At 45.0% G+C, this 27658-nt stretch overlaps 1 long non-coding RNA gene across 1 annotated transcript; it reads left to right on the top strand.

Moving 5' to 3' along the window:
* The first annotated feature begins 873 nt into the window (after positions 1-873).
* On the top strand, positions 874-6238 carry LOC114057371. The gene is made up of 3 exons (XR_003571200.1): positions 874-959; positions 3886-4008; positions 6055-6238. It is a non-coding gene; the product is annotated as an uncharacterized LOC114057371 (long non-coding RNA).
* Positions 6239-27658: the final 21420 nt, after the last annotated feature.

The raw sequence follows: 27658 nt of genomic DNA on the forward strand, positions 1-27658 counted from the left end.
GCCGCCGCCGCTCGCTCCGGGACGGGACGGGGAGGGCCAGGAGGGAGGAGGAGAAGGAGGAGGTGGAGGAGGAGGCGCCGCCGCTGCTGCCGCCGCCGCCGCCGCCGCCCCGCTCTAATATACCGCGGCGCACCCGCGCCGGACAACGCCGCTTTTCAAGCGCTTTCAATAGCGCCCCGCTCTTCAATGCAAAGCAGCCCGGCCTCCTTTTATCCGCCTTGTTCTCTCGCCTCCCCTCTTTTCTTTCCCTTTTCTTTTCTCTCTCTCTCTTTTTTTTTTTTTTTTTTTTTTTTTTTTTTTTTGTTTTATTACTGCGATTATTATCCCAATCCTTTTATTCCTTGCGGCGGAGCCCCTCGCCCCCCCGAGACACACACGCACACACACTCACACATACACACGCACATGCAGCACACGCACCGCCCCGCAGCCGCCCGCCCGTCTGGGAGCGCCGCCGCCGCTCCGCTTCATCTAGCCCAGGGCGGCGGGCGCATGCGCCCATCCATATGCATGAGGGGAGAGGAGGAGGAGGGAGAGAGGGGAGGAGGAAGAGGAGGAGGAGGGGAATGGCAGGGCACGGTCAGGGGAAGGCAGGTACCGGCAGGAGGCGGAGGGATGGCACAGCGTGGGGCGGCATGGCATGGAGCGAGCTACGGGCGACGGCTCCTCCGCCTGAGGGAGACGGCGCGCCCCGGCTGCCCCGAGGGTGCGTCCCTCGGGAAGCGCCGCTCCGCAGGTGCTCCCAGCGCTACCTGGAGCGGGAGGAGCCGCTCCGGGGCGGCCCCGGGAGCGCCGGGCGGGCGCGCCCCCGGCGGCGCTCGCGGCTGACGGGCCTTTCCCGCCCCGCCGCTCGCTGAGGGGACGCGCGCGGCTCCTGCCCGCCCGGGAGCTGCGGCCCGTCCCACCTCTCCTCGGCGCCGGTTGAAGGAAGAACGAAGATTTCGGGAGCGCTTTTTGCGGTGTGAAACCTTCTCCCCCTGCCCTGGGCCGGCGGCGGGCGCCCTTCCCGCCCCGCGGTGCCCATGAGGCGAGGCGGGCCGGGCCGGGCCGGGGGGCGCTGCGCGGGAGCGGACCGGCGCTCCCTGAGGGGACGGGAGGGACGGCCGGCCCGAGGCTCTGAGGTAGCCCTGGCCAGCGGCTCTCCCGAGAGAAGCCGAGGCGGCAGTCGCCACTGTGCGACTCGTTGTCCTCTCCTCTACACGAGGCCGCACCGCCGAGGGCTTCCCGGGGTCCAGGTGGGAGGAAAGATCCCTCAGCTCATCAGTCCCGGGAAGGGAGTGCTGGCCCAGACTCCGTCAGAGTCCCTGTTCCCCGCACTGGAGATAGTCGTCCCAGCTTCCAGGCGAGTGCTGGGGATTGTCTGACTCAGGCATTCTTTTAGGAACAGGGTCCAGAGACACACAGACAGGTGGTTTTCACCTGGGGGACTCCCTGCCACGGGGCGCTGAGAAGCCCAACAGTCTGCACAGAAACCATTCAGACTTGTTCCCAGAGGAAGAGCCACACATCAAAGGGCATTGAACAAAAAAAGAAAACCCCTAAAAACCCCACCCCTAACTTCATCTCTGGTTTGGGAAGTCCCCGGGCTGCTGGTCTAGAAGTTGGGTGACTGTGCTGGGAACTTGCTGCATCACTGTCCCTTTCTTCCTGAGGCGCTGGAGACAGGAACCTGGCCCACATGACGTTTGGTCTGACCTAGAACAGCTATTCTTGTGTCCTGATCTCCTATTCCACCCTGATCTAACGCAGTAGGTGTGTGAATGTCTACTTTATACACCAGAGTCAGTGGCACAGAGGAAAACAAGATTTCTGACCTAATTTTATATCCTTTGTTTTAATTTCCTATGGCAAAAGCAAAGTGCGTGCCTGTTCTTGGCTGTGGTGTCCCATTCTGCAGTGCCTCAGGCTGGGAAGCTGGTGGCATTTGTGCCCCTCACCTTGGAGCTCTGCTCAGACTTCCATCTGACTCCTGAGAATCGCTTCCTATTTGAGTTCAAAAATCACATCCCAGCAATTTTGGCATTGCCTGTGAGGTGTGCGGTTGCCAAATGCTCCTTCCAGCCTCATTCAGCCCCCAAGTTCCAGCAGTATTGGTTGTTCCTTACTGGAGTAATTAACTCTTCTTAGGCTGGTAAACCTTCATTGTGTTTTACCCACAACGTGGCTGCAGTTTGGTGATACAAGAACCAGCACCTCTCTTTTATTTCCAGTGAGCGTTGGTTTAGTTTCCGCAGCCTGTTTAGATGTTACTCATTCCCAAGTGCCACACATCTCCTCCTCTGGGCCTTTAAATACCCTGCTGCTGGCTGGTACGCTCTGTACCTTTAGGGCAGGTCTGGAGTTGACCTTTCTGTAACAGGTTACTCCACCTGTTTGACTCCAGTGCTTAGGAAATCCAGAGTCCTGGTTCCCACAGTGCTTGTGACTCAGCAGTGTAGCTGCCCTCCAACACAATTACTCGTCCAACAACTTAAAATGCTTTGCAAGCATTAATGAATTAAGCCTCCCAGTGTCTTGAGGTGGGGAGTATTACTGATAGGTAAAGCAAGGCAGAGCGTGAGTCACGTGCAGAAGCGCGTTGCAAACCCTCTCCCTCGCAGAACAAATTTTGACCCCATGGAAGTCAGCAGTAAAATCACCTTGTGCAGTCCAGAATTTCACCCTTGAAGTCCCATCTCTTGCTTTCCTTCACCGGGCTCTCGAGGGCAGATCTTAAAACCCCTGCACAGCAGCACTGAAAACCAGCTGAGCGCGGTGCCTGCGGCCCGAGCACGTTTTTAAGGCACTAATTTCATTACTGATACGGCAACGTACAAATTGCTGCGTGTGCACGGGGGGGCCTGAACTGAGCTGCTTGGAGTAGCCAGAGACTGGCGCACATAAAGTTCCTGCTGCAGGGCTCTGCTTGCACGTCCCACCAGTGCGGAGAGCCGACGTGTCTTCCTTTGTGGCTGGCGAAGAACTTTTCGGGGTCTGGCACTCAGCTCCTCGCGTTGCGTAAAGTTACTTCCTGCTAATCTTCCTATTCCGACATAATTAGATCACATCCACGTTAGAGGCCGTTATGGACACCTAGTTGTGCCAAAGTCCAGAATTACAGGCACCGCTTTGCTTTGGGCCTGAATCAGTTCCTTAATTTAGAGCTGCTCATTGAAGCCACTGGGAGACTGCCCAGGACTTCGGTGGGACGAGGATCACAGCCTTTAGAGGGAGTGCCTGGCTTACGAGGGTCAGGTGTCGTGAAGTCAGTTCTTTGTGCTAGGAAAGTTGTAATTTCCTTTTAAAGCTCAGTGAGTCACTGAGTCGTGGCTGTGAACAATCCCACAGGATTTCCTTAGATCTGTGATACCTGAAGGTAAGCTTGGAATGGCGCCCCTGGAAAAATTCTTCGTTCAGGGACCCGATCCATCTCATTTTGAAGTCAGTGACTAAACTTCTGTTTGCCACTCTAATCCACATCAAGACAGTTGCATAATCATGGGGGCCTGATCCTGCATCAGCCTCCAGTAAAACTGGTAAAGGGCTACCAGGAAAGAATCTGTTGACACGTGCAATACGTAGTCATAAAGAATTCATAAAGCTCAACGACCTCATTTCACAGCAAAGAGGATACAGGAGCCCTTTGTTTCTGTAGATTTTTCTAAAAGTGGTTTTGCTCCTCGAAATTACCCATTAAAATCAATTTGGCGTAGCTTTAGATATAATTCCAAACACACCGAGTGAAAGAGTGAAAATTTCATCCACTCGGATAATCCCTTATCTGGGGAGTTAAGCTGCCCTGTTGCAAGGAGAAGGACGTATCGCTGCAGTCCATCACGGATGAGTGAGCTTTTAGATAAGGCCTTTCCTACAATACACCCACAACACTTCATTTTCCTCCTGCAGCGCCGGGACTGACCTCCCCACTTGGGTGAGTGTCGTGGAGGCAGAGATAGGGACCGTGCCCGTGCTGCTCGGCTGACACGCATTTCGGAGCAACACATTCCAGCAGATGAACCCATTTGCACAGTTGAGTGATCTAAACTTAGAAAGCTAATTTCTCTAATTACAAAGTGAGACTGAACTCCTGTAAAGCTTTTCATCACCTGAGTGGAATGGGAATTGCGCTTCCACAATCATTTAATGTTTAGAAACTAATTAGGAAGCGTTTTGTGGGGAGGCCACACCCCACGGTAGGCTATTTCACAAATGGAGCAGGAGGGAAAACTAGCTCTGCTGAGAAAGTTGAGCAAGTGGCAGAGGTGAGGAGAAAGAGCACAGTTTAGCCAATGCTACTTCCATGAAAGCTTCCATTTCGTCCAAGTCAGGCAGTTTCTTAAAGCTGTATCTCCGGGCAAGCTTTTCAAATGTGACAAAAGATTAGGGGAGAAGATGCTTTAATGACCAGAGCCCCAAATCCAGTTTGCTGCTACAAGTACTTCCCTCTTTCCCTGGAGTGTGTTGCTTGAACTAAAATTTCGAAGCTGTGTTGTGTTTATTGTGCGTGTGTGTTTTATCACTTAGCAATTCCCACCTTAGTTTTTCTGTGTATTAGCTCCCAGGAATTAAAGTGAGGCACTAAATCTCTTTGAGAAGCTACTCTGAGAGCAATAAAATAATAAAGACTGGGATACTGAGAAATTACTGCAGTCAGAACCAGTAAAGGCCCCGAAAGAGTTAAAGTTGTAGAGCCAAAAAACACATCTATTGTAGAGCCTTTAAGTTTTATCCAGCTGTAATTAAGTAAATCCATAACATTATTGCTTTCTGTCACAGCTTAAAATTGAGAGCTTACTCCATTCCAGAGAATAGTGCTGTTTCTCCTTCAGTTTCCTTTATTTGTATGCACATAAAACCTGCTCTCTGGTTGTTTCTCTGTTAACCCCTCGAGGCTCGGATGCCTCCACATTAACCTGGCTCTGCCCTTCACTTATCCTCCCCGGTGGTGGCATCCCTGTGCACCAGTGATTTGATCTCAAATCCCTGCCTTCTAAAAACAGGGGAGAGCTGAGACTGCAGTTTAAGGTCTTGAGCAGGGGTACAGCTTATCAAGCTGGAGTAGCTTCCAGTAGGTGCAAAGACTGTGACACTGAGCAGTGCTGGCACCTCTGTCACAGACAAGATGACACTTTCCTTTGATAAGCAGCAACCTCAGCTATTCCTGTCAGTCCTGGAAGAGGCTGCAGTGAAACCTGGGCTGAGCCTTGTCTCCAGTGGGCAACGGGTGCTTCCAACAGAGGTCCAGATTTCCAGCAGGGTTTCCCTCACAGCTTTCTGCAAAAATGCTGCTTTAAGTCTTTTTTTTTTTTTTCAGCAAGTGCTCAGACTGAGTTTCATCTTCTCATTATGGCAGCATCAAAATGCCTGAAGTCTTTTTTTCACACACATTGTTTTCATTGTTAATTACATATGAGAGTATGTGTTCAGTACATTCCCAATCACAACCTATCCTGGGGGTGCAAGACTGAAGTACACAGCGGTGTCATTTAGCTAAGGAAGTGACTAAAAAGAAGAGAGCAGTGATTAGCACATTTAAATCTGAGTGTACAGTATATAACTTCTTGCCTTTGCCTGCCATTATTCCATGGCTGATCTAATATTCTGGGCCTTGATTTTACTTGTTCCTGTGGGAGAGATATAGAGGGAGTTGCTTCATTGGGCCTGAAGGAACATTTAGAGACATTAAAGCTGCTAAAATCCAGATTCAGCCCAAAACATAAATGTGCCTAAACTGAGGAACAAAAAAGTTTCAGTTCGGTTAGGGATGTGCTTAAGCATCAACATCCACAGTTAATCACTTGAGACTCTCCCAGTCCCACTCTGGAGGCAGCTGTGGAAAAAGTGCCTGCAGCTTCTAGCAGGGCAGTGGAAACAAGGGCAAATGAGGAGTGCAGGAGGAATAGGCTTGGGACCCCATGGAGAGGTGGCAAATAGAGGGCCTTACTCTTAGGGGTTATGAGCAAGACACCCTGTCACCCTGCCTCTCTGGATTAAAGGTTTGTCTTTACTCTTTCCACAGAACCTGGAAGGTGTTACATTCATTCCTGCCTCCCTGACGGCTGGTTTGTGTCACAGCATTTTCAAACGCACTGGAGATGATTTTCTCTTCCACTGCTCCTGATGTCAAGCTGGGAGTCATGGACCGCTCCACGTGTGGTGAAGGACGTCCCCGATCTGTGGCACTCTGGCAACTTGGTGAAGACCCGAAAGAAAAAGAGCCTGGCTGTAGAACTGGACCCTTAAACCCAACGAATTTCTTTGAAGGTAAGTGGCATTACCCAGCATGTATCAGCTTTATGTCTGAAAGGAGCAAACAGACTCTCGCGGATCCACAATCTGTGTGTTGCCCTGAATTGTTGAGGGGGGTGTTTTATATATCTTTAATGATGATTTTTATTTACTGTGGCAGAGGGGAACGAATGAGGATCTGCCACAACTTGAATAGAAGCAATTCCACACCTGTCCCTTTAACTGCACGTTTGTGGTTGGCTGCCTTTTATTGTCCTCCCTCCTCTGGGGCTGTGCCTGTGTGAGTGTGTGTAAGGATTTCCCAGCCTCGTGGGTGACCCCTCATCTTTCTGCTCCAAGCAGTGGCTTCCCTCCCCTCCTTTCTTTGCAATATTTATTGGAAGCACGTGCTAAGGAATCTGTGAGCCTGGGATGCTAATGAGTGCGTGGCACAGAGCAGAGCAGGGCAGCAGATGCAAAGGGCCAGGCACGTTTCCTAATGAGGGAGTCTCGAGACCCATCTGTTGAGTCTCGTGGGCCCTCAATGAAGTTTGCTGCACAAGGTTGCCAGTGGAGGTTGTTTTTTTTTTTCCCCTTCTAATGCTTTTAGTTCTCAACAAGTGCAATCCTGTATAGAGCAGCGTGTCATGGGGTTAGGTTTTGTTGTTACTAGCAGATAATGTGACTTTGAAAAGAACGCCCCTGCCCCAGCTGAAAGGAGGATAACCCTCCTCTACCCCCTTCCTTCCCATCCTTCTTGCTGGGATCAATAACAGGTCCCCAGGCACAAAGCCTGCATTCTTTTATTCTCAAATTAGAGCAGCTGCAGCAGCAACACCACAGCTCATTGGAAACCTATTAGCTTTTGAAAGACTTAATCCAGTTTGAAAATAACTAGTGTTTCTCAATCCTTCACGCACCCACTCCTGTAAGAGGCAATAATCTTGGGATGCATTGAGAGTGGACTGGGCTTATTATTACAATAACCTGCATCTCTCTTGGTGTCCCAAAGGGGCAACAAAGAAGGCAGAATGTCAGTCTCCCAGCTTCACAGGGCCTAAGAACATTGGATTTACTCTGCCATATCACACCCTATCACTGGGCTCTGCCGCCTCCCGTCCTAGCTTCAATAGTGACCGAAATCGCGCGATTCACTCTCCAATTTCATAGTTTTTAAGGCCAGAAGGGACTATTATGATAATCTATTTGACCTCCTGCACAACACAGACATTAGAATTTCACCCTAGGTGGGATAAAAGCTGGGAGCAGCTGCATTCTTTGATGCTGCTCTGCTGGGCAGCAGTGGAAACGTGGGGGATTTTGGGGGGTACTTTTTCTGTTAAGGGGAGTTTGTTCTTTTTGAGCACATGAAAGCACAGAGCTTTGCAAATGGGAGCCTTGTGCATACTCAGCAAATGCCTTTTTTTGGAGTTAGGGGACCTGATTTTAGGTAGAAAGGGTTTTCTCCCCTGTCTGGGTTTCTCGTTTAGCTTTTCTGTCACCCCTTTACAGAGGCTCTCCCTGCAGCAGCCCTTCAGTTAATTACTTCCATTTTAAAGGTGAGGGTCTGAACTTCAGCAACTGCTTTGCCCTACAGAGACTTTTAGGCCATAAAATGCCTTGTGAAGATCACAGCAACGGGGAAATAAAGTTTTCATGAACAGGATCCTGTCTCCCGCCCCAAGTCACACTGGAAATCTGCAGATGATCAGGGAGCTCGTTTTCTCATTTTTCTTGAGTCTCAGCCTACTGTGCTTGCTGGGACATCTTTCTCTGCTCAGACTTTTCCTGTACTGTGCCAGTCCTAAACCTTTCCTTCATGTGCTGCCAACTGCTGTTGTTAGTTTTGGTACAAATATTTTGCCAGAGGTAAGTGGGGTGGGACCACCAACTGACTTCCCAAAGGCCACTGAACAGCAACAGCTTTTGATTTCTACTGACCTGGACCAGATTCAGTGTGGTGACCTAGAGCTAAGGGGCTCAGGATCTCATTACTAATCCCTTGAGCTGGCCAATTCCTTCCACCAAGTCAATGTTTTCTAAAGTGTTAAAAGACTTTTCCTGCCTGCCTGCCCATTAAATCCTGCTCTCCTGTCCGTGTCCTTGGATCAGCCTAATCACTGAAGTGGATCAGTTTCGAGTCTTAAGGATGCAAGCTGTGGTCCTGGCAGTGCAGGAGATGGCAGGCAGCACAGCTGAGGCGGACCCTGCTTCGGGGTAACCCCTCACGTGCTGCTTTTGTAGTGCATTGCCAGCTGGGATACGGGGTGTTTTCCAGCTTTTAGCTAATTTATCTGAGATTTACTATTTGTATATGTTTCTAGATACTTCGAAACAGGAAAAAAAAGAAACCAAGTGTTTTCCTGGATCGTCCATTGGCGTTGCTTTTTGGATGCCTCAAGTAATAATTCTTTCCTGTGTTATTTTAATCTTCTCACTTCCTTAGATGGTTCACAGACAGAAACACATAGAGCACCATCACTGTGTTCTAATGTACCTTTATTATTAAAACCTTATATTTTAAAGATAGAGAGAAACGTGTGGAGAAAACCACTATGTTTTACATTAGAATCTGCACTGGCCTCATCCACATGCACTCAGCAGGAAACAGCTTCCACTTGCTTTATTTTAGATTGAATACAGAGTAGTTTACAAGTTCTATAAGGGTAAAATATACATATATTTTACACACATATATATATGTAAATATGAAGAAGCTTTAACCAAAACTTCTTCATAATTAATATCTGCTTGCCATGGTGGGTGCACACGTTGCACATACACGCACACATTGCTCCATGTATTTGTTTTTTTCCCCCCTTACATATATGTAATTATTTATGTGAAAAAGGGCAGTTGTTCTCAGATGTTTCACCTACTCATCCTTGATAACTGTTTCCTTAATATTTCCTCTGGTGAAGTGGCCATAGCTGTGTTTTTGTGAGGAATGTTTTCCTTCTTGCAAAATAGGAGCGCTCTCCCCCACTGCTTGTGCAGCTCTAAATGTGGCAGTGCCTGTGTGTGCACGTGCACTCAAATACTAATTTCCCTGTCCAATTTTTTCCTAAAACAAAAATTGATCATAGAGAGCACATCAGCCTTTGACTGCATTAAATAGGCCAGGTTGCAGATGAGAAGGGCATGAATCTGCAGGTTCTGCCCTCTCATAGAAGCAGTTGAGCGTCTGCTGAGCGACACTCTAAGCACATTTTGGTCAGTGGATGAGGATACTCTAATTCTAGGCTGCCTCAGTAAGAATCTTCTCACAACAGGTAATTATCCTCCAGAATCATAGGTTACTTCACCAATACTGGTGATGGCAGTTCACGCTCTGTTACCATTGGAATCTAAGTCCTTAATGTGGAGCTTGACATGAAGGCCTGTGCCTGGTAAAGACATGAGCAAAATCTCACAGTGTCCTTCCTCTTGCCAGTGCTTTGTTTATCTGAATTGTTTCCCAAGTTAACTCCTGTGGCCTAACCCCGTAGAAGAGAAGATCTAATCTCTGATTGTCCTCTGGGACCATTCCTGCGAGGTCCTTGAAGAATATATCCTGTTTCCCAGTCAAAGAGTCAATCCAAGGATGTGTCCCGTCTTCTCCTCTCATTTGAAGATTGTTTACCTGTTATTTATGAACTGTGTTTTGTCTATGGACTGTTCCTCATGTGGGAGCATTGTGGTGCTTCTCAGAGAAGGAGGAAGGATTAAAATGGCTCAGGCTTTGCATTCAACATCACCCATTCCGTGCAGAAGGATTTACAGTCGTGCACACAAACACACCAAAGCCCAGCCACCCCTTGGAGGATGCAGGAGTTCTGCCATTAAGGTAGATTGAGTCTGTAATAAAGAAATATCGGGAGAATTCTTAATTACCTGCTCTGCTGATGTTTTAGAGCAGCATGGTACATGTTGTTGGGTGTCAGACATAGAATAGAATGCTGACCACTTCAGGATGGGGCCAAAATAAAAGCAGTTCAAGGATCAGATTATGCCTGAGTGTCAATATTCCAACTCAGCTGCAGCAAACTGAATGCTCTCGTTTATGCCAGCTGGAATTACAGTTTGGGCATTTTATTAGAGCATGAAGAGGTCACTTATTGTTCAAAGAGGGTTTTCCTGAAAGGAAGGCAACCAGTGCTGAAGAGCTGAAAGCACTGAGCTGTGTTCATTTGGATTAAAAATAGGTATTTTGGGCCAGCAGAGCTTCAAAATAAGCAAATTCTCAAACCAAACAGTTTTCCTTTTGGTAGCCGAAAAGGAAACTGCACATCCAGGAGGAATGTAGATCAAAGCAAACTCTGCAAATGATGCAGAAACACATAAAATAACAAACAAGGCTGGTGGGAAGAGGGGAGCTTTTGTAAGTAGATAGGTCTGTTCATGTTACACTGAAACCAAAGGCAAGATTGCTAAAGAAGATACTGGAGAGGGGTACATAAGGCTATAGACTTTTCTCCTCGGAGGAATTTTTCCAGCCTGTTTTTGCATCTCCATTGTATTTGCAAAGTAACATATAAGGGGCATACTCAGCATCAGATCTCACTGATACCAACTTTTGCCTCTTATCTCTTACTTTCCTTCTCTCACTAGTTTCACTGAGCCTCCCTCTGCCTAAGTTGCAGCAAAACATGTTTTTTTTTTTTTTTTACTACTTGCCCATAATGCTGTTAAAGCACATCATCCAGGCATTTTCAATGACTAAACTTCCACTATTTAGGTAGTTTAACTTTCATGCTTCGTTCATACTCGTAGAGCAAAACAATTCAGAATGTTTATAGCATTAAGTAGTTAAGTTGGAATTCATTTGTTTAATGTGTTATATATGATAATACAAATTAGCTCAGAACTGTTTTTAATACTGAAAGATATTTTTAAACTTGTTGCTTTACATATATTTAAGTGAATATATGTTGCTGCAATGATCAGTTTTAAATATTGAATTGGTAAGGATTTGGTAATTGTTGCAGTGAAGTCACTCTTTAGCTTAGTGACTTGTCCAGTCCTTTCCTGAATGCATCTTCATAAAGTGATGGGCATGTGATTCCTGAACTCCTCAGGGTTTTGCTCCACAGAATTCTCTGCACAAGAGGATGGACCTTGCAGAAGGGAGAAGGGTCTTTGGTCCAACAGTGGGATTTTGGGGATAGCTGTATTCCTTTCTGTGGGTCCTGCAGACCTCTGCCTTTCTCCTTTGTCCTGCTGGCTCCTTCCATGTGCCCCTCCAGCTGGCATGTACCTCACCTTTGGTAGGAAACAACCTTTTCTTGTGCAGAAAGAAGGGAATTTGTTTCCTCCAGCCAACAAGAGGAAAGGCAACACTTCTTTATGAGCCACAATTCTTTACATAGAACTGAATGTGGCTCTTACCTCTCATCCCCCCTCTCTCACTTCTGCAGCGTTTGGAAGCACCCTGGTCCATATTGCTGGAGTTCCCAGGGTTCCCAGGGCTCTGGAGATTCCAGGACAGGACACAAGCTGCATTGACACTGTCAGACCATAGGATATGCATTGCACCTTCCCCTCTTCCCCTGGTCTGTGCCTGCTCCTTGTGTGGAGGGCAGGGGACTGTAGGAATGCTGCTCTTCTGACGACTGTCACTGGGATAGCTTGGAGTGGGTGGAAAACAATGCTTTCCCTGTGTACCAACAGAGATTTCCTCCAGCACTTTTTTTATTTCTCTGGGATTCTGGAATTGTTCACCAGTTCTTTGAAGTTTTTTTTTTTTTTAACGTGGCCACTTTTAGCCTGAATGGGGACCAGGGAAAGTTTGAGCTCTGGATCCTGGGAAGCCCCTCTGTGTGTGAGCACTGGGCCAGTGAACAGGCTCCAAGTGTAGGATTGTTAGACAAAGGGACAGCCTGCAGCAAAAGGGATGTTTGTACTGTGGCCAGAGTAGGCTTCCTTAAAAATAATAGCCAAGGGTAAACACTATCAATTCCCAAGTTAGATGCTTGGAAAAATCCACCGTCCCGTTTGCTAACCCATTAGGAAGGGAAATAGGACTTGACAGTTCTCTCTGCTGTGATTCTAAGCGTGTTGTTTCCCTGAGAAAAGAGTGCCTGTGTTGCTGTGAGTGCTCTGCAGTCATTGGTGGCAAGGGATTGGGAAGATTTGTTGCTGCACAGAAGTTTGTGCATGGCTTGGTTTTAGGTTGTTTCAAGCTACCCACATCCAGTGACAAAATACAAAATACAAAAGCTGTCAGGCCTGACCTGGGAAAACAGAGCTGGCATTCCAAAAAGGGTATGTCCATACAGTGGCTTCTGTTTTTCTACTCAAACATGGTCTTTGTTTTTGGGATTTCAGGTAACAAAAAAAGGGGCGGAGGGGTGGGGGGGCTGTTGAGGGTTGTTGAAAGAGGATTATCACAAACCCAACCTAACTTTGCTAAGGGAAACTTACTAATTATTAGAGGAAGATTTTCGCAGAATTTATTCCCAAGGTGACGCCTTCCAAATGCAGAATGAATTTACATGTGTGACCTGCTTCATTCTTGGTAGATAAATGGCCAGCAGATCTGAAATTCAGTCAGCACTCTGCATCCAGTGGCTAACTGGCACAGAGACATAAAGTGAATTCAAGTTGAGTGAGAAACCTGCTTAGGAGTAAGGAGTTAGCCCAGACCCTACACAAAAACCATCCAGGCAGGAAATGAAATATATACTTCCTCAATGAAGCAGAAGACATCAGTTGTCTGAGGTTCTTTTGCTGAAATACCTCGCTGGGTGCAAGGTTTTCTAAGGCTGGCCTTTCATTCTGGTGACTCAAGCAGTGTTGATAAACATTGCTTGAAAACTGATCTAAAAGGACCTGTGGGGTCTTTATTTTTACACGTTTTTCATCAGGACCCGGCTTTCTAAAACATATTATTAAATATTTGGTAACTTTGACCACAGTTAAAACTGATTAGCCTTTAATTCAAGGTTTTCAAAAAGTAAATGAACAGTTTCCCCCAAACTTACAGAAGCTCAAAAGCCTGTGAAGAAGATCCCTAAACATTAGGAACAGCTGCTTTTACATAACTGTTAATTCAGCTATTGCTTTGATTGCAGTGTGGTTCCTTCACAGTATCTCTTACACTTAGATATGTTAGCACAAGAGCTGTGTTCTCACTCAAAACAGTCACTGGCTTTTTGGCAACAAAAAGCTGTAATCATAGTAATTTTTGTATAAGCAGCACTTTCACAGTTCAAGTCCTGCATTCAAGAGATTTCTAACGACTCCGAGCTTGAAAGGGACAGATTTTAAACAGGGAAAATGCTGTTAATATCACAATAATATAGAGAAGTCAGTGACATAAGGAGGAAAGCATGTCCAGTGTCATGCCAGATAAGATAGCCAGTTTTATAACATTGGTTGGTATTGGTCAGTAAAAGGAGCAAAGAAATTAAAAAGCAATACATTATTTGCCTGAGTGAAAAAATATCCACTCTTTATTGTTAGTCTTTTGGATCAGCATCACAGGGCTCGATAACCCCGTGGTTGTATCTTGTCATAAATAACACTAATTCACTTTGAAACACGGCAGTTGCGGTTTCTTGGATGGTTTTCTGGCAGAGACTTCCACAGATTAATTATTCATATTGAGACTTTTCTTAAATCACTTTTAAATATTATCTTTCTGCTTCATTGGCAGAACCTTTGCCTGTTGTTAGGAGAGAGGCTGAAGATGGCACAGCTCTGTGTCACACTTTCTGTGTGTTTGATCTGCAATCTACATCTCTGCATGGAACTCTCATGTCATTCTCTGTGAGAATGATAATCAATGTGTTTTCAAGCTATTTTTCCCAGACATTTCTTTAAGCTTCCTGGGCACAATCTCCAGGCCCCTCTTGTTTCTGCTCTCCTCTCTCCTCCCTGTGGGTTCAGTATTTTGGACAAGGGTGTGAGACACTGCTGTAATAAGGGAGTAATAAAATTTATGCTAAATGCCCATAGATTATAAACAACTGTCTAAACAAGATTTTACGACACTTATCCCATCCATGGCTCCTATTTTTTAGGTTTTAGGCTATCAAAGTAGAAATAGAGTGAATTCTGCTGCTCAGAAAGCAATGGCTTGGCTAAGCCAGGAAGGCTGAAATCAAGGGACATAGAAATAATGGAGTGGGGATGGAAAAGGAGAATCAGCATTTGAGGGTTCTCCTGTATGGAGCAGAGATCTGGGCTCCAGCAGTGGGGAAAGGACACAAGTCCTTCTTCCAAAACTACTTAATGCAAACACCTCTTGATTTAAGTTTGGATTTGAAGCTCTTGGAGGGGAAAAGATGATTTATCAGCAAGATAAATCCACACCTTCCCTCCCTCTCAGCTTTCAGCCTGGTTCAGCAAAGCCAAAAAGTACCTTTACATGATGAGAAATAAACTCTCAGACTGCCTTGCTGAAGGCAGGGCCCTCCCTTGTAAGATGCAGGAAAAGCTTCCTTAAATTTTATCCTTTAAAAAAAAACCAAACTCAGCTTTCAGCATTCCTAATGGGGACTTCCCACTCATTGGAAGCTACTGCTTCCCTGAAAAACCTTTGGTCTTTTAGAGCATTTTAAAAACAAGATACTCTTAGGAAATGCTGTATTGCTGTGGGGCATCTGGCTTGTAGTCAGTCAGTCCTTTCAGAGCGGCTCTCCCGTCATGACACCGCCCCAGAGCATGCCTGGTGTGGTCCTGGGGAGCCATGTGCCTTATAAGTCCATTGCAACTTGCAGGAGGTCAAGTAGGGGGGAAGCCAAAGGATTTGTGCAAATGGTGGAGCCAAGCAGAAGGTCAGGGATGGCATTTTGTGGCCATGGGAAAGAGACAGCTCCTTCTCCCGGGTCGGGATGAGCCTCCCTCAGTGCCGAGTCTCAAAGAATCACGGGGCTTCCAGGGCTGGCACCCAGTGTTCTTAATTTTGTGGTGAATGAGGGCCCTGAAAGCACATAATTTAACCCTCCTGAAGATAATTGTTGAAATAAATCATTCTCTTGTTTAAAGAGTAAATCTTCAGCAAGTTTCTGGAGAGCCTACAGGGCGGCTGATTTTAATCATTACCCTGCACAGGGAAGTGTCTACACTGCTCAGTGTTTCCAAACCAGCACTGCTGCTATTAAAAAAGCAGGCCTGCATTTAGACGCTGTCACAACTCAAACTAAACCTTTTTTTTTTTTTTTGGGGGGGGGAGGTGATTCCTGAAATCCCAGCTGAAAGAGAAGAGGGCTGGTGAGCAGAGAGCCTGCCTTCCTCTCCGGGTTAAACTAACCAGGAATTCTGCACTGCCCCCTCAGTGTCCGTGTCCGAATGTGGGGTCCTGCAGCCAACCCTCAGCAGAGCGTTGCCATTCTGGAGGGGGCAAACGCTTCAGGAAACACGGGCAGTTTTGTTTCTCTGGTGTTGCTGGGATGTTGCTGGAATAGGGGTTGAGTATGACAGGAAATGTGCTGTGGTGTGTCAGACGGTACCACAGACAGCAGTTCCAGTCAGCCATGGGTGATTTTCACTCCACTTCCCTGTGGTCACCCAGCGGGTTCCCCAGGGCTCTGCTGGGCAGTTGCTTTTCTATAGCATGTCCTGCTTTGGCTGAGATTTTTCAGGGTTTGGCCGGTCCACAGGGGATTTTTTTTTTTTTTCAGGGGTGTGAAAAGGATGGGTTTGGAGGAGATGCGTTCGAGCAACGTAGAAATTACCCTGGTCTGCTGAGGTCTGGAGGGCTGTGCTTCCCAAACCTCCCTGGCCTTCCCCTGGGAGCTGAGCTGTGGCACAGATGGTTCGCTGCAGAGGCAGGATGTGGGCTGGAATGACGAGCCAAGGTGTTCCAAGCCTGGGTGAGGTAGGGTTTGGATACACTACAGCTTCTTTAGAGGCTCGAGTGTTCAATTAGCACTTGGCAGCTCAGTTGCTCCTATGGCAGCACTCTCCATTCCCTGGCTGGCTGGTTAAAGGGAGTCCCTCTGCTAATTTATGATACTTAAGTTAAATAGCAGAGAATTTGGGCCATTTGTATATGAATCCATGATGGATCTCAGGCAGGTTCCTGCTACTTACCCGTTTTTTCCTGACCACTAGTTGGAACACCAGAGAAAGTTGGTGATCTTGATGTTCTCCCATATTTTTGTTAAATTTTTCCTTTTCTTGGAGAGCACTTGGAGATTTTCTTTCTGGAGCTTTCTGGGCGTAGTGAACACTATTCTGGTCTTCAAATCCCATTTCTCCTGGTCTTCCAAACTGGGAAATCCTTGCTGCTCTTCTTGATTGTAGTGCTAAAAAATAAATTCACACAGCTTTTGGCACAGCACCATTTGAGCAATTTTAAGTGGTTGGGATTTAATTCACTGTGTCATTTAAGCTACTTTGAAGAAAAAGAGATACATTTTATTTTGGTTATATTTTGTATGAAATGTGTGGAGTTATTGGAACCAGATATATTAACTTTGTGCTAGGCTGATGCACACCAGTTAAAAATGTATCCCCTGGCATATGGAATCAAAAGCTGGGGGTTTTCTCAGGCACAGATGCCTCCCAGCCCCCTGGATTCAAGGTACCCCAGCCCCAGGGTTTGTTACTGTGTCTGATAGATGGGAAAACTCTGGGTTCCAGTGCCATTTCCATCAGGTCATCCATTTTAGAGGCCTTAAAACTTGCTTTTGTCTGAAGCAAAGTATTTGTCACATGTTATTAGGAAGGACCTTACTATGGAGTAAATCAGGGTTTGTGAAGTTGTTAAATATCACAGAATCAAAGAATGGTTTGGGTTGGGAGGGACCTTTAAGGGTCACCTACTGCAACCCCCCTGTGATGAGCAGGGACATCTTCAACCAGCCCAGGCTGCTCAGAGCCCCATCCAACCTCACCCGGAATGTTTCCAGGGATGGGGCATCCCTGGACAAACTGTGCCAGTGTTTCACCACCCTCACTGTAAAAAATGTCTTCCTAATATATCTGGTCCAGATTTCCCCTCTCTTAGTTTATATGCAAGTGTGGGATAAGTTTAGCTCCAAAAGTGGGATGGGTGTGTGTCAGGAATCGTTCTGAGTTATAATAACGTGCATAAATCATACAAGTGTCATGTGCCATAAGCACAAGGTTTCACTGGCAATCATCCTTACAAATTTTCACTTGCAGAAAATCTTGGGAGCCCTTCTCTTTTTCCAAAGTTTAAAAAAAAAAAAAAAAAAGTTATCTACTTGGAGTATTTGTAAATCAGCCTCTGAAGGATAGATTGTAAGAGAAACAGCGTGACGTTTCCAGCTCTCTTCAGAGGGAGGTCTGTTCAACAATACACTTCAGGTGACAAAACACAAATATGATGCACAGTGCCAAATGGAAAGGAAGAATAGACCCTCTGCTGCTGGGAATAAAAGAAGACTATAGTAATGTGATTATGGTAATGGTCAACAAGTCATCGTCTCGTGCTTTTGTTCACTGTAATTAACTTCTCCGAACGGCACAGTCGCTTTCTCTGTGCTCATCAGATGGCCCTGCCTTTTGTGTCCCGGTCTGTTATTCCTCCTGCAGGGGCTGCAGGCCTCCAAGTGCATTACTAAATGAATTCATTGCCGGAACAAAGATTCAGTAGCAGAATAGAGATTGATATCTTTTGTTGTCAGACATTCAATACCATATAGCAATCCAATTACTTAAGCTGTTTCTATCAGTCTTATTACGGCTCGCTATTGAGGCATGCTTTAAAGCTGGATAATTCTGTCTTGCAAGAATGTAGTGGAACAGATTAGGGCTTTAATGAGAAGGCTTTCTGTGGGCTGGGGCACTTCCATTGTAAGTGTTGGGATTGAGGAATCATACCTAGGCAAAGGCCCGCGGTCATTGTTGCAGAGAGCGATCAAAGGGGAGCCTGAAATCCGTACGATTGCTCGGAGAAATTTGATGGGTTATAAAAAAAAAAATAAAAAAATAAAACCCGGCCAAGTTTCTGCCTGTTAACGCCTATCTGATGAGAATCTGCGGTGCAAGAGTGGGAAAAGGAAATTACTTATTGGGATTCCGATTGTGGAATGGATATCCCGTTTTGTGCTTGAACTTTCCCTCCGCTGTGCTATGGGTCACATTCTGTGCTTAGCTGGAGCATTTTAGGAATGCTGGCAGCATGGATTCAGCACAGGGCTTATTCTGCATACAACTGCCCAGGGTAGATGTTGGAAGAGGAGGGTTTCTAATGCGCAGTAAAACAGCAGGAAAGAAGGCTTTGATAACTGCAGGTAGAGGAGGAAAGATTAGACTTCAAGGCCAGGTTTGCATCCTTGTTCTCTAGCACAAAGCAGGTGTGGAGAATCCAGAGACAGCAGAAAGTAAAACCTCAAAACTCACGCTGAAGTGTAGAAGTGGAAAACAGTTATTTTTCTGTGAGGGGAAACAAACAAACAAACAAACAAACAAACAAAAGCCAACAGTGTAAATATAAACAACTCATCTGCTTTGCAAATATTTTACGTATGGAAAACCCACCTAAGTTTGTTGTGTGAAACATTAAGCAGCAGAGGCTTGGGAGATGCCAGAATAAATTTGTTTGTTCAGCAAGTCAGTTTGACTGCTCCTTGAATGCAGGATTTCAGATGGACTCATAAATTGTGATAAAGCTGTTCCTCTCCCTCCCAGGCCTCAACAGAAACATCTGCACTTCAGCAGGGTGAACAGAAGCACCTCGGGATTGCTGAGGGTGAAGTAAACTGGAAACACAGATCAGAGTGCTTTTGAGTGGAATACATACAGGTTGGGGCCATATGTGAGAACAAGTATTTCTAAACCTGTCTGAAATTCCACCTCTCCAGGTCACTACCCTTAAATAACTGAGGGTATGTTTTATTTTTCGGGATGATGAATGCACCGAAAGCAAACACTCACTTGGTGTGAGTGGCAAAGCTGTGTCATTTCTGCAGGGCAACATTGATTTCCAACAATTTGAGGATATGGCCTGTTTTTCCTGGATGCAGAGAGTTGTATGATTTATAATTTCATTATAATAAGGCTGATTTTCCACTTCTGAGGGTTGTTTTACACTATCAACAGCTAAATATTTCCTCATCGGGGACAAAGTCATAAACTCTTGCCAATGCACACATGTTGTCTGGCTGTAATATTTCCAAAGTATTATTTGGAAGAACAGCAACTGTAAAGACATTTTCCAAAGGAAATTGTATTTGAGTTAGGATAAGGATGTGTGTGTGTGGGGGGGGGTGTGAACCTAAGTCTGAGGAACACCTGAAAGTTTATCTATGCATTTAGATTTGTTTTCAGAAAGTGTTTGCATTCCTGTCTGTAGAACACAAACACTGATTTTCTTCAGCACTAAAGGTATGACCCAGTTCTGGACAGAAGCTAAACTGTATTTTGTGGCCTCAGTTGCCTGGTGGGGATTGGAGTTAATGTTTCATGAGGCAAAGGAGAGCACCTGTTCATTCCAGGAACAGCTACTGCTGAGATATTTGTTTTGGGTCAGAGTTAAGGTGATTTTGTGCTGAATTATCAGTTTCTCTCTCACTCAGGATTGTAAGGAGCAATTAAAGATTTAGGGTGGCCTGACCTTTATTCTGCTCGTTGTTGACTTGTGACGAGTGATGTCTGCAGTAACCACTTTCTTGTAATTTATTTACTCTGTTTAGGAATGAGGGCTTTGGACTTGGGATCTTCCAAGGGGATCTTGTCGTGTGCATTTTCATTTATTTTGTCTAAATACATTGAAACCTGCAGGACAGATACTCAGCTGGTGTAAATCAGCTTAGTCCCATTGACGTCAGTGGAGCAGCGCCAGCAGCAGATCTGACCCACTTCTTTAATCTGATCACTTGTCCATCCCATTTATTTCAGATTACATCAGAGTGAGCAGAGCCTTACCTCACTCACCGTGAACTTGAGATAGGCACAACCTTGCAAGTTTTGGCAGAGGACTGTCATCAGTGAGAAACATGCAGAAAGCAAGGGTAGCATCCAACCCTCCAGCCCTACAGAAATTCCTTGGCCTGACAGACCAAGCTGGTCTTAATATGAAATTCCAACTTTGGCTCATAAGAAATTATGTTAGTTTACTCCAAAACATTAACCTCACACTGCATTCTTTTTTTTTTTTTTATGTCTAAATATCTCTTAACTGATTAACAATATCCCTTGAGTGTTCAGAGTGCTCTGTGCCACTTCAGCGTTGTGTGAGTCTTCAGAAACCTCAGCACTCCAGCTGCCAAGGCCATGCTGGTGCCCACCTGGGAAATTTCCAAGGGAAATCAGATCGAAGTTTGCAGTCACATCTTGGGTCTGGCACCTCGAACTTGCCCCTTCCGCTTTTCCTGGTTCTTGACTGTTGGTTTGCCCCTGTGTCTTTTCCCTGCCATTGTCCTCTCAGGTCATTATTGGATGGTTTGAGCATTGTCTTCACACCCCACACCACCCTCCCAGTGGATCTCTGTATCTGAGCTCTTCCAGTGCTTGAGGGAATTTATACTGCCCTGGTAAAGGGAAGAGTTTTACCTCTTTGTGGGCTGCTTTCTGTGGTAGTTTCTGATATCAAATAGCAACATTAGTAGCACAACTGTTGCTTTTCGTGGCATTGAACTGTCTTGCATGTTTCTGTCCAATCTGAATGCAACAATCAATTTTCCCAGCAAGCAGTTGATCCTCTGCAGTGTTATCCAGTGTCCTATGACCCCTTTGGAACTTGTCATGCAGTGGCCATTGACTTTGTGCTGGAATTTCTCCCTTCAGGAGTTTGCAAATGCCAAAATGATGGGAGCCACTGCAGTTCTGGTATCTTTTCCCAAACACCAGATGTTGTCTAGGCTTCTCTTGTTCACAAACTCTGTCTTGTTTTTGCAGACTCTGGTATTTTTGCCACAGGTCTCTATCAGTGTGTTGGCTCTTATATCTGTCAGAACTGTCCCTGCCCTCTAAGTTTCACTTCGGATAGAGTGGCTCCCTTTTCTTGGCAGGTTCTGGTTGGGTTATTCCTAAATCTTTTAATGTTATTCCTCTCTCTTTCCCCCATCTTCACTATAGTACCAGCTTGACCCTCATACCAGCTTGTTGTCACCTATCAATTAATAACAGAATGTTTCCATTTTTTTTCTGTACTGTCTCAGTGTAGTACTCCTGCACATTTAATAGTCTGCCTCCCCTGCCTCGCTGAACTGAGCTCTATAAATCATCCATGGCTCCAGCATCAGACACTCTCTGGAAGGGGAACATGATCCTGTTGGCTGGGAAGTTGCTGCTTAAGCTTCCCTTATCTCTCCCCTGTCTCTCTGAAGGGCTTTGACTTCGGTGGGATTTTTAAATCCTTCTTTCTTCCACACAGAATATTGGTTTTGTTCTTTTTTTTTTTTTTTTTTATGGTGGCTGCCCCATCCCTGGACACATCCCAAGGCCAGGTTGGATGGCAACCTGGGCAACCTGGTCTAGTGGGAGGTGTCGCTGCCCATGGCAGAGCAGTTGGAATGAGATGATCACTGAGGCCCCTTCCAACCCAAACAATTCTATCATTCCATGATTCTATTACTCTTCTCCTTGAAGAAGAAACACAAAGCCCAATTCATCTCCTTTTATGTCTCTCTCCAACAAGCTTTTCTCTTCCCTGCAATTATTGGTGCAGTGCCCAGAGAAGCCAAGCTGGAGGGCAGGTTTGCTCTTGCTGGTGTAGAAAGGGAAATCCATTTTAACAAGAGCCCACCCCTAAATGTACTGGGACAGGAAACCTCAGTGAGTGCACATTAAAACAAAACAAAACAAAACAAAAAAACCAACAAAAAAAACCCAAACAAAAAAAATCCCAATTGTGAGAATCAGGTTTAAGGGGTTCTTGTTCTTCCAGTACATTTTGTGGAGTATATGCTTGGGAGCTTTGCTGGGTGAGGGCCTTATTAAATTTGAGTCAGCTACATAAACAGAACAAACATAGGAATTTATTAATTTTTATAATATACTTGGGGGAAAAGCAAGCAGGCAGCTTTTACTTTTAAGAAAAAGGGAAAATATTGAGGCAGAAAAATGAAGTAACCCAGCTCTTGGGAGCAAGCAGCAAAGCAGACCCAAAATTCAGAGGATTTTTTGCTCTGGGCTTTGTCTGCTGCGCTGACATTTTACTTTTTAAATGTTTTTCATAAGATGTAGTAGTTATTTTATTAATTTTTGTGATTGCTTTCAGAAATGGAAAGAAGTAAATCACAGTGAAGTTAGTCCAAAGTTGGGAAAATACTGAGTTCAAGAGGTACAGCAGAAATTTAGTGAAGATGCAAATATATCTGGGTCCTGCCAAAAGCTGCTCTTTCATTTACCGAGGAAACTTCACTAAATTAATGGATTTTAGATGAGAAGGAAACTTAAGATTATCTAATATGACCATATGTATTTTGCATGCCATAGAATTCCACTCAGTTATCTCTGCAAAACTATTTCCTGCCAGATATTGGACCAGATCACCTCTGCTAACATTAACTACTTCAGTCTCAACGCTCTCTCCAAAGATATCCCCTGGCTGGGCTGCTGTAGGTTTACTGTACAAAGACCTCAGGATTCCTAAATCCAGGGAATATGAAAGGTATGTACTCTTTGTAATCCCCCAGTCTGAGAGATTGCTCAAGACAGGAGTGAAAGGAAGAGAGGGAAAAAAATCAATGTTTAACTTGGAAATATTCGTCAGTTAACAAGTCACAGGGAAGTGAGTACCTTTAGCACCTAGGATAGTCAGTGTAGGAATTTATTTTAGTACTTTATATTAATGCTTTTAATTTATACTTTTTTTTTATACTTAAGTGAGCCCAGGCAAAAAAAAAAACCTTCCTTTGTTGTTTTGTTACCATTGAATTTCCTAAGTTCAGGAATATTCTCTAAAATGTATTTGAACACGTTTATTTCGTGGAGGGCTGACTATCTGGACTCTGACCACACTTAAACACGTACCGAAGTCCATCCTCCTTGTGGACAACATGTAATTAATTGTGTGCATTAATTGTGTACATTCTTTGCAGGGAATGCTTTCCTGAACTGGAAATACAGTTTGTGTGCTTTAATTATTTTAAGGGATCTATTTTCTGGCATCTTGCTGCTTTTCTCCTTTTTTTTCCCCTTAAAAGACATGTCTGTTGTTGAGTTTAAAACCATATTCCTTTACATTCTCACAAGCTCTTATTTTCTGAGACTTGTAATTCCTTATTCCAGGAAATCTGCTGGAACTATAAAAACTCCATGTACAATGCATAGGATGCCCACGTCAGCCTCTAGTTCATCATCTCAGGTCTTTGTCATTCTGCAGAAGTGTAAACATCTTAATCCCAGCGAGGGAGGAGTCTCTCAGGTATTTCCTTATGGGTCATTCCCATAAGGAGTTGATCCCTGTCTCGGGGACACATCGATCTGTCTTGTCTGCAGGAGCTGAAAGGACTTTATGCATTGAATTTTCTCAGCAGTGCCATAAAATAACGTGCCCTGCCGAGTGAAACCGGCCTGTTAACGCATGGATTTTCTGCCTTGAGTGATTTCCTAAAATCAATAACTCATTAAAAAGGAAAAAAAAAAAAAAAAAAAAGTGCTCTATTCTCACAATTCCTAACCGTGCAAAGGCCAGGCTGCCTGCAGGAACAGCAGCTGGCTCGGTTGGAACAGCGGCTTTGGAGGGATGGTGTGCTTGGTGCTTGTTCACTTGCCCTGACTGCAGTTGCGTTTTTGCTTCGTGAGGAAAACTATTTTAACACCACCATTCATTCATTAATTCTTAAGAGTAATGCTCTGCTGGCAGAATGGTTAACCAGTTGCTAAAAATAAGGGCTGCTGGTGAATCCTTTGAAAATACGACTACATCTCTCTTTCAGCGAAGAGCAAAATTGTAAATCTTTTTCCAAATCCCAATCTCTAGGAATCCTTTATGCACGTTATAATTCCTCAGCAGAGTGTCAGATAACTTGGAAGGGGAGGAAGCTTTCCATCCCAAGTGTGTAAAGCATCACAGTCATTAATTTATTGACTGAATTGATCTGACTTTTAAAAGACTCCCTGGCTTGGCATCAGCGCTCTGTTTATCTCACAAGCAATGAATCTCTTCTTCCTCCCTGTGTGTAAATACTTAATAGCTGTAAACTTGAAAGGTCAGACCTTGCTGGATCTGTAAGTATTGTACTTCAAAGTACATTTGGATGGAAGTTTTTCTGTTTCTCCTGCTCGGATCTCGAGTTGCTGCACTATCTGCCCTAGATGACTTTCTTGGTGGCTTGGAAACCGTGTCAGATGTTTTTCAGAGCATTAGTCCTTTTTTTCAGGGTGATTTTTCTTGCACCCAGACGTATTAATTTAAAATATTTAGGGTTTGGTTTGTTGTTTTTTTTCCAAGTGCCCCGACAGGATTTAGAATGCTCCACAGGGTGCTGAAGTCAGCCTCTTGCCCAAAGTTTTTCCATATGATGCATGTCAGCAGCACAGCTTCAAGGAGTGTCTTCTCATCTTGCTTTCCACTTAGCATGAGTTTAACAGGTGTCTGGAATGCCCCAGAGCAGGGCAGGATTAGTGCCTGGGATCTGGGAATAAAGAGGGAAGGCAGTGGGGTGTGGGGGGAAGGAAGGGAACTGTGGAAGATGAACTGGTTCCAAAGGACACTCTCAAGCAAAGGCTGGCAAAAGAATAAAATTAGATAGATTTAACTTTAGTGTGAGAAAGAGTAAACCTTGCATGTCAGCAGGGAATTAAATGGTTTAATGAATTACTGGAAGGTTGGGAGAATAAGACATGCCCTCTCTAGAAGAGGCTCTGGAAGGGCTGGGGGAATCCTGATCCCAGTAATAAATTTCTCTATCTCAAATGAAGAATGCAGCCAGCAGTATGACCAAGCATTCCTGAATGCCTGTGTCCTGGATTCCTAGCCCTTGGAGGCCAGTGGAAGAACTGACAGAGCAGGGATAGTCCAGCCAAGGGAATTAAAATCAGATATTATCCTGTTTGTTTTGTGAGAAAATTCTAAGGAGCTGTTCCAGCAGCAGCAGCAGCAGCTCTCTTTTCTGTGGAACAATATCCTTGGTCTCCCTTGCACTTCCTGGGGACCTTCATGAGACCCCCAGGCCCACTCATGGCCAGAAGGGCAAGAGGCAGCTCCTGCTGCATCTGCTGATTGGAAGGCTGGAAATAAGCTGTTTGTACTGACCGGACAAGTAGCCATTGATCCCACCCCTTCCAGGAGATTTCCCTCAGCTGGGGGCACTAATTTAGGTCTCTTTCCTCTGTGCAGCGACAGGAGCTGTAGGAACATAATTATCTCCAAATCTTTGGCTTCTCCCCTGACAACTTGCATTGCAATGGGGCAGTGGGTTTGGATGTCACTGGGGGCGGGCAGGAACAGGCAGCCAGCGTGGCTGCATGAGCCTCATTTCCTTAGGAAATCAAGTGGAAATGTTTGTGTGGTTTATACACAACACAACGTGGTTTGTGCCTGTCCTATTGCCTTGAAGGTTGTTCTTGTTGTAGTTCTGTGTTCCATTCTGGTGCTTCCATCTCATCTGGAGTTTGTGAAAATACCGCTTGGGACCTTTGGGATTTTGTTTTCCTGCAATCTCGGGGGGAATGTAGGACTGGAAGGGGCGTCCTGGGTCAGCGTGTCCGGGCTCCTGCCGAGGTATATGAACTGTAAAAGTTAAAAAGAGAAAAAATACCGTCTAATAAACTGCTGATTGGTACAGTGGGAAAGTTAATGAGACAAATGAAACCTTCCGTGTGGCCTTTGCGAAGCTGAAAGTCGCAGCGTGGGGCAGTCCCCTTGCAAACCTTGGGTTGTTACCTTATCTGCTGCAGCCACTGCCAGGGGTAAATGCCACAGGATGAAGGAATTTTCCCCTTTACAGCACCACCAGAGTAGGAAGAATTCACGTTTTCTTCAGCCTGGGTAAAAGATTGCCAGATTTTTTTCATGTGTTAAAGGAGGATTAAAACGTTAAACATATTTACAGGGGAGAGACTGTTTGATCCAGGGAGAGGATACATCCCTTGGCTTTTTAATGTGCTTGAGGGACAGTTCAGCATTCTGTAGGGTTTTCCTAAAGAAAACAAGAACCCAGAGGAAAATAAGACAGCAGTTAAAAGAAGGTTGGCAGATTCTTATGTACAGGTCCCATGGGAATCATGGTATCAGTACTTTCTGGAGCTGTATCATAACCACTGAAAGAGAACCTGAGGATGTTAAAGCAAAAACCATAAATGCCCGTGTTTCAGAATTTGGGCTGTTTGCCTTTAGCTGTGCACTGACTGTCAGTGTTAAATGCACTTCTTTACTATATGTAGGTGCTTGCAGATTGCTCAGGACATTTCTAGAATATTTATGTTCTGGAATATCTAAATCGTTTCAAATCTCAGTGGTAAAATTCCCCCTACACAGAGTTACAAACAGTGCAGCTGATCAGAGGAAGGTACAGCCTGAGGGAAGGAGGAGAAGCACAATAGTTTATTTGACAGTTCCCAGAAAATAAACAGAAGGCAAAACAACACTTTGAAAAAAAAAATCTCACTTTTGCACCTTTTAGACTGTGTTCAAAAATAGAAGGATAATTTTGAAATTGTTTCGGATCATTTCCCTTTTTGAAAGCAGAGTCGAGACGTAATTAAAGCACTGACATTTTTAATGTTTTCCATGGAACAGCTTTAGGATGAACTGGGAAGTCCACTGACTGCCTTCAGTGCTGCCTTTGGCTTGATTTTTTATTTTACGTCTTTGCCCTTTCATCAGAGTTTGATCCAGCAAACCAGGGACTACTTTAGGCTCTTCCATCAAAATGCTGGAAGTTGTGAGCAGCTTTAAGCCCTTGGCTCCCCTGTTTGTATCCTAGAACATGAAGTGTATGTTAAATAATTCCTTGGGTTGTCCTGTGCTTCAAACCTGAGCTCTGAGGGTGATAAACTGAACTCCATGTTCAGGGACACCCAGACATGAAGTGTGCAGTGAACTCCATTCTATGAGCAGTCCATGAAATCATAATAAGAAAGATGAAATTTGCAGCTTTATTTCAGAAAAGCCCATTTGCTGTAAAAAAAATTACATGCTTTAGTAGAATTAGGCAGTTTTAAAAGTCATTCCAGGGTCCGAATCGTTAAACTTTGGACCTTTAAAGGTATTTAACCGTTAAACTCCTGACTGAATGGAAACCTATTTCTGGAATGTTGTAGATATTTTGTTTTAAGGTGTTCAGAATGAGCCCAGTCTTTTAAACGCTGTGCTAATGCTTGCAGCACGTTAATTTTTAACAAAGAGGTTTTCTTCACGAAAAGCACATTTGCTGCCCAACGGAGTTTGATAGTGTTTCCCATTAAAACTCTGAAGACTGGTAAATTTGATCTTGCTGCTAAGTTTGCTCAGTCAGGCTCAGCCTTCAGAAAAAGGCTTTCTTGTAGAGGGGAGGAAAGGGCTATTTAAAATCTCTCGCCCAGTGGAGGGATCCCGACTGCTTTCCGTGAGTGGGTTGCCCTTCATGGCTCTGTGGGAACGGCTTCAGGCGGGTGTGACTCATTT

The sequence above is a fragment of the Empidonax traillii genome, unplaced genomic scaffold (assembly GCF_003031625.1).
Source record: "Empidonax traillii isolate 1590-97213 ecotype Southwest subspecies unplaced genomic scaffold, ASM303162v1 scaffold128:size1411021, whole genome shotgun sequence".
NCBI classification, from domain to species: Eukaryota; Metazoa; Chordata; class Aves; order Passeriformes; family Tyrannidae; genus Empidonax; species Empidonax traillii.